The 11416-nt window shown below is 50.1% G+C and overlaps 1 protein-coding gene across 1 annotated transcript in view; it reads right to left on the reverse strand.

Annotated features, from left to right (window-relative positions):
• Positions 1–11416, reverse strand: part of LOC119099653 (protein numb) — a 23411-nt gene that overhangs the window by 5610 nt on the left and 6385 nt on the right. The window lies entirely within an intron of this gene.

Consider the following 11416-nt stretch of genomic DNA (forward strand, 5'->3'; position numbering starts at 1 on the left):
CGTATATCACATGCAATGAACAGTGAGTACACAATCCTGAAGTGTACGTTGTACGGGCAATATACATTTCCGATCCGCCGGACTTGTGCGGGATAATCATAAAAGGGGCGGCAGCCTCATTTGTATGCAAATGTATGCCATAGCTTTGCAGTGTTAATGAGCTCTACCGAATTCAAATCAGACCCAAATGTTTCTCATCATCCTACTCGGGAATTCAAGCTTCAGTACAGCCGGCTTAAACTTTGATCCCTTCTGGCTAGTTTGTTAATAAATTCGTTTTATCCTGGGATATCCAGGCCTCTCGGCCGTCAGGGTAGTCGGAAAGATAGAGTTAGAGAGCTCCGCCACATGCTGTGGGTGGATGAATCTGAGCCAGAGGCGAAGAAATGCTTGAAGTTAAAGCTGCTGATTAAGATCAGAGTCCTCTGCATAGCTGGCGCGGTGACAATCACAATTCCTTTCTTTAGTAAAGTAGACGATCTTGAATATCATCTTGAAAATAACTGAGTTTCAGTACACCAGCGCATTGAAGGAACCGTGAGCGCTGTGAAAAATTTGGGAATTATGCGTTTGGAGTTCTGTTGTTAGCAATAATCGACCTTCGATAGGGTCAGCTATTGCCAGCAGAAAATACTGCCTAGACGACGTCTCAAGCAACATCACTGACTGGTTATGGTGCCAAAACAGGACGTCTCAAGCTGTACTTGTGTTCATGCGTGGTAGGCATCGGCATAGCTTGAAGCGCCGAGTTTTGGCAATGTAACCAATGCATCGCTTGCTTTGGTAACGCCCCTAAACCAGCACCCCTTAGTATATTGAAGGCCGATAATTTTCAAACTTAATTTACTGAAAAATCCAGAAGGCTAGAAAAAAATCCAGAAGGCCTTTCTCGCTTACATTAGGGAAATTGGGACATTTTATATGTTGCAGGGCTTGTGTTATGTCTTTTTTCAACCAGTGCCTCCTGATATACAGGGGGTCGGTTATTTACAGCATTGCTACTTGATATGCCGAAAAACTTGGAGCATTAAGCGTGTCTCGCTTCAGCCAAATGAACCAAAGTGATCAAAGAGCGATGCGGAGCGTCATTTCTCGCTGTGTGCACCTCGCTGCTCAGCTCATTAGCAGTGGCTGAGATGAAACCGTGCGGGTGCATCGGAGGGTGCATTACCAGAAGTAAATGTCATTAGCGGCGTGTCTGACATCGAGAGAAGGAAGCAAATGAGTGCATCCTGCAACGAGGCGTGCATGAAGTACGCTTTGTGCTGTTGTACTGTGTTCCCACGCACTAATGAAGTGCACATGCAACGTTGCAAATGTGTGTATCCTTGCGCGGTAGTTAGTCACGTTTACTCCCAGCCCGTCGCGGAAGAAAGAAAACACCAATCGCAGTGCGCAACATCACAAACGACGTGAAAAAACGTGCTGAGGCGCTTGCCAAGGGACGTACGGGCACTGCTTCATTCACACAATTACGACGGCGGGTAATGGGTGCGGCAATTTATCTACCTGGAGTCATTTATGTCAATGGCGGACTCCTACCAGAGCTGCACCGATCCTCCCTCGCAGCCAGACGCAATGTGGTCGCAAATGTAGGAAAGGCACGACTCCACAACCCGGCACACGGTACACGCCGAAACCCTTCGGTCTCGCTGAGCGCAACACATTATTTCAGTACCACATACCGCGGCATTCACAAGCCTCAGGCGCGGGGCAGGAGCCCACCGCGCAGCCTGCTGCTGCAGAGGGGTCCCGGAGGACAATAGAGCAGCTCGTAACAGCGTCGGGGGCGGACGGCCATTCGGCGCGACTCGTGTGGGTGTCTGACGTCACGGCGCGTGACCCAGCACGCTCCGGTGACATCGTCACGGAGCGAGCCAGCCCCGGCGCGATCGTCAGGTATGTGGGCGGGGGGAGGGGGGAGGGGGGGGGGGGGCGTCAGAGCCTGTCGGGTTGTGCGACGGGCTCAGATGGCGTACTCATGCATAAAGGTGGTGAACGGATGTGGACTGTTTTTGGAAGTGCAATGCCATGCGTGATTAAAAGCAAGGGACTGGGATTCAAGCAATGCGTTTCTGCGAGACCAGCAGGAGCGACGGCTCACGGTTCGCGATAGAATGATCCAGAGAGTCGGAGCCAGGTTCTAACGTCAGCTGACTGGCCGAAGACCTCACAGCTCTGCGTAGACTCCAGGTTTCAGGCCCCGTCTCGACCCGCTCTGTCAACAATCCGTGAAATCGATGTCCGAAGGTTGTTATGAGCAGTCAGGGCCGACAGAGGCGTTCGGCCAGGCGTGGCGGTAGAGGGAGGGGGAGGGGAACGCAGCGGACAGGAACGTGAAGCGCGCCACCATTCGTCAAAACAACGTCGTTCTCGAGCTCTCACTAGTCCGTCCCAATGGTAAGGCAGCCGAAAATGGCGTCAACTGAGAGAAGACATTGAAAGATACACACAATGTTTTACAACCAAGATGCATGCTGGAAGCCCCATCAGTATAAGCCCGGGTTTGTAGAGTGTTTTAACCCTTGTCCTACGAAAGGAGGAGCCTCAAGTCTCCCATTGGGCTCTCCTGAATAATTGCTTAGCGCTCTTGAGCACGGTGCTGACTTTTTGGGTGACTGAGTTCACGTAAGTGTTAAACATGTGAATGTACGAAGTTTGTTGTCATGGAGGTTTATAATCGATGACCACTTTCTCAAGGCCATGTTGGTGACATTTTGGTAAGGAACGACGCGTTACGCTTATAGATCGCAAGAAAGGCAATTCAAGGAGGTTCTTTGGACCCGTCTTCTTATATTTATCACTGAAGTGCTTTAGTTTTTTCGGGCAATTTTTGCTTGGTCATATCATTTAAGGTCAAACTGGGTAAAACCTTGACATTTGTGATCAGGCGAAAAAGTCATTCGAACACCGTTCTGCCTCTTACAATGGAAATTTCTAACCATGCTCTCCACATTGCACCAATGCAGCTATGTAGCTTGTTTTGTTCTCAACATAGCTGGACGGGCCAGCAAAACAATTGCCTTTACCTATTTGACCTGACATGAAATAGCACAGGCCACATGTGTGGGCATATGCTAGTGCGTGTACAACGATCTTAATGCCGCATTCCACATTGCGTTAGCATGCCTAGTTCTTAGGATTGCAGGAGGGCTCCATAAATTGCTAATTTAACCCAACTGACCTGATTTGACTTGCCAAAGGCCACATTGTCTGACCCGTACACTTTGACAAGAGCTTTTAAATGTGTTTTCAGCGTAGCTCTCCCTTGCTTAGTTTCGGGATCTTTGGACACTTTTGGGACCCCCTCGAATGGCGAAAGCAAAAAACTCGTAGGCAACAGTTATTGCCACTTGTCATGGATTCACAGATAAGACAATAGAAGTAGCCTTATTCTCCGGAGAAAAACCAGAAGAGTGGAGATATAGGTGGGTTGATATTTTCCAAAATGTTTTTACCGAAGCAATCTCAGAAATCTATGTGAATAATGCTTCTCGCAAATGCACTGAACAACTTACGTAACTCGTCATGGATTCGCTTGTTTTGTGGATCTTGCAAAAGGTTTTAAGATGGCTGATTAAAGACGGCCAGTTACAAGGACCCAATATCTCATAGCACCCCAGGTTGCGAGTTAAAAAGAACTGTGCAGCTTGCAATGTGAAACAAACGCTCAGACACACATTACTTACAGTGAACTTTCGCCGTCAGATAATTACCGACAACTGTGTATCAATAGTATAACTACTTACAACAACACGTCCCGCCGCTTTGATCCGAGGGGCAGCGCGGGAGCGTCTTTAAGACAGGTGGGGCACATTGTTGCACGTGCGCTCCCCTTCTGTCGGATTTTGTCTTGTCTTAATATCCATGTGTATAAATGCCGGCAATAAAAAATCCCGACGGACACTTAAGCTGTTCGTGTTTACGCTTACACTGTGTGGTGCTTACCGTAAACAAGCGCAGGTTAAACGCTTGCGGCATTGTTAAACGCCATTTAAGGCATTTTGCTCAAAAGTGATGCATTAAAACATTTTTCAGTCAACATTTTGTGTTGTGGCCTTCCCTCGCCAAACCCCAATGCTTCAATATCTTGCTTACCCCCTGATGCAGCGTGTACTTAATCATAATTAAGCACAGCTGCCACGGAAGCGAATATAACAAGAAGACTTTACGCTTTGCATTTGTAGGCTGGAAATTTGGAAGTTCTCCCTGCACCCCAAAACAAAAACTGTGCTTGTGCCATAGTTAGTCCTTCGTTCATTGAGCAACTGCTTAATATCTTGATACATTCAAAAGCCTTTCCCACGTTGACGCTGCAGCCCGAAGTCGTTCTCCGAAATGGTGAAGGGCTTATCAAGCGGGCGTCCAGTGTATAAAAGCAGCGCTGGGCCGTGGTTCCCATCGTTTTTAACAAGTCCGTCGGCGGCCTTGGTCAGCGATCGATGCCTCGGCGGACGAGCCAGGGGCGATATATGCCGGCAGCGACCCGACGCCAGTTAACGTTAGTGAACACGGCGACTCCCCGCGGGTGCCAAATGTCCTTGGACGTTCCCCAAGGACTCGGCGCGGCTGATTAAGTCACTGCCACCAGCGCCCTGCCTGAAACGGACTGTTTGCTCGGGGTTTCCGCCGCACAGTTGGCTGAGATTCTCAACAAACGAGGGAACGCGTCGTGGAAGAAGCGCGAGGAAGGAGCTCGTCGCAAACTTCACAGCGGAGGGATACGTGGAAAAGAAAGTTGAAATCCTTGCACTCGGCTGGCTGCGGGAGGCTGATCACGGGCAATGCGTGTTGTTATGAATGCGGCAGCGACGGCGGTAAAACGTCTGCTTAAATGAATAAGCAGGATATGAAATACTTTGAATACATCATTGCACCACACTTTGGATTCTTTGCGGCTCAAACGAACAGGCATTCATCGCAATACTTCTCAGAAATACATGGGCATGATTCCAACAAGCTGTGAGCCACGTCAGCAGCGTCTTCAGCGTTAAAAGAGCAGTTCATAACAGCTCTCTTCATCGTTTTGCGGCGGCTCATCATAGTAAATAGTTTCCAGTTAGCTGTTGTTTAGGTGGTTTACTGTACACTTTATCGCTCCACCACCAACTCAGTCGTGCCTTGTCTCAGTGTGTTCGATGTTGACTAAGGCATGTTTCATCAGGCTAAGTGCTGATACTAGTTGTGGCCGGACATCGCAACGGTGGTGCCGTTTTTGATTATTTTTTACCTTGAAGCGGTATTGCGCACTGTAAGAAGTCCAGCCAACTTCAAAGATGTGTGTGGTAACGTGACAGCGGTTTTTCGCACGGCACACAACTAAGATCACAACATTCATTGTTGCACGCATGGATGCGTGGCGCAGCTCGTGCTGGCCAGCCGCACATACTGAGCACCCTGCGGGGCTCCGCTTCAGGCTGGGACGCGTCGGCCGGCGCGGCGGCGGTGCCTGCGCCTGTCAGCGCAGGCGCGGGGCGGCGCCATGGACAGGCTGAGGCGGTCGCTGCGGGACAGCTTCCGGCGGAAGCAGTACCTTCCGGCCGAGTCTGGGCCCCGACAATGGCAGGGCGACGAGGCCGCCGTCAAGAAAGGCATCTGCTCCTTCCACGTCAAGGTTAGTCCGAGTCCTTCTGCTGTGTTTTCTTATGTTGGCAGCGTGATTTTTGTGTTTTGCTGTCCCTTTTATCGGTACTTTTTGGGTGTCCGTCTCTTTGTTGGGCGCAGCGTTGTATGCACGACACTAAATGTCAGTGCTCACAAATGTTTTAAAATATTGTGTGAAACATAAAAGCTGCACACAGGTAACTATCGTGCACTGGAAGTGTAGGGTCTCTGTGTCTAACCGTCTGACCTCGGGTCATGTTCTACGCTTTTGCAGTACCTCGGCTGTGTTCAGGTCTACGAGTCCCGAGGCATGCAGGTCTGTGAAGACGCTCTCAAACTGCTCAAGGTAAGTACTGTCGTTGCTGGGTTTACTTGTCAAGATTGATGTAACACTTTGGCAGATACCGGGACCGGCTCCAGCTTTCGAACTTAGAATTCCACTAATCACTTGCCGTTGATATACCCTCGGTATTTTTTAAAATTTGAATGATAAAGTGTACCAAAATGTATCAGGCAACACCATGGTTCATGCCAGAACTTATGAAAGCACGCTTCGTGTAACTAAAGCTCAACGGCGTCCAGACTTTTTGATTTATAGCATGATGACGAGTTTGTGATTCATAAAGAATGTGTTCATTCCTTAGAGAAGCAAAGGAAGGTAGGTGTGATAAATTTTGCAATGCGAACTTTTACTCACCGCGTCGTACCACTTTTACAGCAGCGCATATTGCCCCACATTGCTGACAGAGGGAAGTCAAACATTTCGTTGGTCTAAACTTGGCATAAATAGTGCCTGCTGCGAGTGCACAGTTGACCCAACTAAAACTACCACAGAAACAAAGCTTTAGTGTGAGCAGAACCCGTGACAGGCTATGCATGCATCAACAGAATGGCTTATCGGTGACACAAGACTATTTTGTGTCAAATTATCGCTGGGCGGTAATTGCGAGACGAAACCAATTGACACACAAACTGAAATTTTCTGGCAGGCAGCAACGTACGATCAACAGGGTACAGGCATGTAGTCAGTTGGGGCGGATGTGCCGTAGGACGCCCCAGTGAATTGCTTCAACTCATCCAGCCGGCGAGGCGGCGAAAACAGGGAGGACAGGCATTAATAATGCACTTCTTCGGATGAGACGACGCCTCGGCTGATCACTGTGTGTGCTCAGCATGTGACGGTCCGCCTGACCTCTATTAAGAGGTGACGGTCCGCCTGACCTCTGTTCAGAGGTGATGACCCGCCTGGCTTCTGTTCAGAGGTGACGGTCCGCCTGACTTATGTTCAGAGGTGCCGGTCTGCCTGACCTCTGTTCAGAGGTGATGGTCCGTCTGAACTCTGTTGAGAGATGACAGTCCGCCTGACCTCTGTTCAGAGGTGACGGTCCGCCTAACCTCTGTTCAGAGATGATGGCCCGCCTGACCTCTGTTCAGAGGTGACGGTCCGCCTGACCTCTGTTCAGAGGTGATGGCCCGCCTGGCCTCTGTCAGAGGTGACGGCCCGCCTGCTCTCTGTTCAGAGGTGATGGTCCGCCTGACCTCTGTTTAGAGGTGATGGTCCGCCTGACCTCTGTTCCAGTCCCAGAGACGCCGCCCGCTGCGCAGTGTCCTCTTCATCTCGGGAGATGGTCTGCGCGTTGTGGATGATGAGACCAAGGCAAGTAGGCCATCAAGTATGTGGAGTCGAACGTAACAAGATATTCAAATCATGATGAAAATAATCCGGAGCTTGGAGAGGATGAGGCCGCCATTTTTCCCCTCACAACGCAAAAAGTGCCGTCCAAATTTCAGTCAATAATGATATTGTGGGATTATGATGCTGCTCCCAACGCTTCCTAGCTCAACCAGGCACATGCTTCGAATGACCGAAGTCATAGAGACGGCTCCAGAGACCGAAAAGTCACGCTGAGGACAACGAATCCCTTGTTTCCTACCCGCTAGCCACTGCAAGTACGCAATGAGACCGACCCGTCTGGGATCTGTGCTCCGGTCTGGTGTTTGGTGTTCCGTTTCGACGGAACCTGGCGATGGATCCGATAATCGAGACAATTTCGTGCCGTGTCTAATGCCTAGTTTTCTATGTTTGATGACTGATGTTCGTTACCTGATTGTAACTTTCCTGCTGGGGTGTGATCTGCGTCTGATGGCAGTGTGCTTTGTCTCATCCATTTCCATGGTTTGCGATGTCGGATGCCTCTTTTCTAATACGTCATACGCTAACCGGCAGGGTCTATTGGTGGATCAGACAATCGAAAAGGTTGTCGTTCTGCGCGCCAGACCGTAACAACGAGAGGGGTTTCTCTTACATCTGCCGGGACGGCACCACGCGCCGCTGGATGTGCCATGGCTTCATAGCCACCCGAGACTCGGTCAGTGGGACGGGGTGGCTGAGACACCCGACACAGACTGAGATGTCCGCGACGGGCTGAGACGTTCATTACAGACTGAGACGCTCGAGATGGCTGAGACGTCCGGCTCAGACCGAGACGTCCGAGACGGGCTGAGATGGGCTGAGACGCCCGGTACAGACTGAGACGCCCGAGACGGGCTGAGACACCCGACACAGACTGAGACATCCGAGACGGGCTGAGACACCCGACACAGACTGAGACGCCCGAGACGGGCTGAGACACCCGACACAGACTGAGACATCCGAGACGGGCTGAGACACCCGACACAGACTGAGACGCCCGAGACGGGCTGAGACACCCGACACAGACTGAGACATCCAAGACGGGTTGAGACGCTCGACACAGACTGCGACACCCGACACAGACTGAGACACCCGACACAGACTGAGACATCCGAGACGGGCTGAGACACCCGACACAGGCTGATACGCCCGAGACGGGCTAAGACATCCGAGACGGGCTGAGACTCCCGCCTCAGACTGAGAAGCTCGATATAGACTGCAAGACGAGATACTGTGGTGCACGCCGCCGTGTGGAGACCAGCAGACACTGCTCCCCACGTGCCAGCGCCGCGATAGCTTAACAGGCAACTCCGCGACTTGTGGAACCATATGCTATTGTATGACGCACGTAGTTCGTGTGCACTGAAAGGAAATCGTAGTTTTTGTCAAGAGCATTTCGTTTTGGCATCAGTGCCTTACACACTCAAAAGGCAGTCAAGGCGCCCCAGTAAGCGCCCGTGAATGGGATAATCACCCCACACGTCCGGTCCGGGTTGTGCCAGCGTCGGCGTCGCGGCTAACAAGCCACTCCGCGACTTGTGGAACCATATGCTTTTGTATGACGGAGAAGGTCGTGTGCGCTGAAGGAAAGTCGTTGTTTTTGTTAACAGCACTCCTATTTGGCATCCGCGCCCCATATTCAGTCAAGGCTTCCCCGTAAGCGCCCGTCACTGGGATAACTACCCTTGTCGGTACAGCGCGGGCATGAGCCTGCACCGCACCACGTGCGTGTATATGTGGCTGCGGGTGTGTGACCGGTGCCGGTGCTGACCCAGGTCTCTCTGCGCGCAGGGACCGGACCAGCTGGTGACGGTGAGTACCTCTCCACGCTGGTGTATCACCGGCATCTCCGGCGACGTCGCACAGAGACACGCGACCTGCCCTCAAGATCCGAGAGGAACCGGCACGAGTCAAGCGCGGGCCGGCGCTAGGTGTGCTCTGATCATGATTGAGATAATTTTTAGTTCAATTTATTCTGACCCGAACGCTCATAATACGTGCTATGCTTTGCTGATTGGAGATTTCCACGCAGGGTGAAGGGTTTTTAGAGCTAAGGCAGTGACCAACTGCTTCACAGGCCCGTACATTGAATGCCTATTGCCCATGGCTTCAATGCGCATCGAACTATATTTTTGGCTTGACCAGGTTTATGACAAACGTCTTACTTCTTGAGAGCGATTGATTGCTGTCGTGTACATTTTGTACTCAATATTGCGTTTTCAGCAACATATATATATATATATAATATATATATATATAATATATATATATGTGTGTGTGTGTGGTGTGTGTGTGGTGTGTGTGTGTGTGTTTGTGTGTGTGTGTGTGTGTGCGTGTGTGTGTGTGTGTGTGTGCGTGTGTGTATGTGCGTGTGTGTGTGCATACGTCCTCAATCGCAAAGAGGGTGGTCGTCTACACAGTTAAGTGTACAGAAAGAGGGTGGTCGTCTACACAGTTAAGTGTACAGAAAGAGGGTGGTCGTCTACACAGTTAAGCGTACAGAAAGAGGGTGGTCGTCTACACAGTTAAGTGTACAGAAAGAGGGTGGTCGTCTACACAGTTAAGTGTACAGAAAGAGGGTGGTCGTCTACACAGTTAAGTGTACAGAAGAGGGTGGTCGTCTACACAGTTAAGTGTACAGAAAGAGGGTGGTCGTCTACACAGTTAAGTGTACAGAAAGAGGGTGGTCGTCTACACAGTTAAGTGTACAGAAAGAGTGGTGGTCGTCTACACGTTAAGTGTAAGAAAGTAGGGTGGTCGTCTACACGTTAAGTGTAAGCCTACTTGCACCGGGCTGGGCACGAGTTTTTCAGCTTTATTCCAGAATCATTCATGCTCAGTACCATACTGACGGTCAACATGAGAGCACACCATCTCGGCTCCACTTATCGATTCTTGCTGCCGAAATTGAATGTTTAAAGGGGTAGTTTCTGAGCAATGGCTTTTCTTGAAGACCATCCATAACTCATTTTGAGATCCCCGGTTCTAGGCATCTTTCCCCGTCCATGCCCTCCGGCGTTCCGAAAGTCAAAAAAACATTTTGACTCCATTTAGCACAAAACAATATCACTTCATGAAGTTCCTCGGAATTGTGACAACATGAAGCATATCTGTATATTTAGGGTCAGGTCGTTTGTCATTGCATACGCTTCTGTGCAATTTTCGTTGTGTTTTTGTAGTTTGTTGTGATAAACCATCATGGTGTACACTAAATGTGTGCATTTTTGCCTGACGATGCAGCCGCTGTTAGCTGGGCAAAGCGCCGCCAACGTCATTTTATGTCTCGCCATTTTAGATGTAGCATATCATATATTCCGCGGTAGACTGACCGCTCGTTTTACTGATAACGTGTAAAGATATAGGAAAATAAATACGTCACGCAGCCTGAGAAATCAAATAGCAAAGATACGCCGGTCCTTAATTGGTCATTAGCATGCGTTCGTCTGTCACGACATGCATTCATGACAGCTGCCTTGACAGGTAACGTGTGGGCATGCAGCCATGCTTTGAAACAGGCAGCAGTGCAGCACGTTTTGCAATACCTTTAATGCATTCGGTGTCACACTTCGGCTTTAGCTGGTGGGGTACAATGCCCTTCAGTTGCATCCTGTTTGCAAATACACGTACTGTTGGATGGACCCGTTATGCAACATGGTGCGCAGCAGTCATCTACTGCGATTCGGGGTCTATTTTCCTTGTCGAACAAAGACAACAGGCAGGCTTTGACTTCAACTTCTTGTGGCTGTACTTCCTGCACACGGATATGTACACCACGGAATCGACCGTACGACTGATCTTCCTGTATCAAATTCGATAGATCATTTCTCTTGATATCCGCAGTTCTGCGGTGCTCTATAGCCTCAGTCAGGCTACCACACGTACCAAGGCATGCCGCTGGTTTCCGGAGTTTACCGATGATTCTGGCTGTCGTAAGGTGGCTACTGAACTAACGAAACCTTAGCTTCTGAAACTAACGAAACCTTGGCTACTGAACTGACGAAAAACGAACGCCCTCAATCTAAACAGCTAAATGAGAGAGGAGGTTTGCGTTTGGCACGCGCCCAGATCTGCCGCCACTGGTTTTGAACGCCCGGTCCTGTGCTAGCTGTTTGTAGTGCG

This window comes from Pollicipes pollicipes, unplaced genomic scaffold (assembly GCF_011947565.3).
Source record: "Pollicipes pollicipes isolate AB1234 unplaced genomic scaffold, Ppol_2.1 Scaffold_4836;HRSCAF=5710_pilon_pilon_pilon, whole genome shotgun sequence".
Classification (NCBI taxonomy): domain Eukaryota; kingdom Metazoa; phylum Arthropoda; class Thecostraca; order Pollicipedomorpha; family Pollicipedidae; genus Pollicipes; species Pollicipes pollicipes.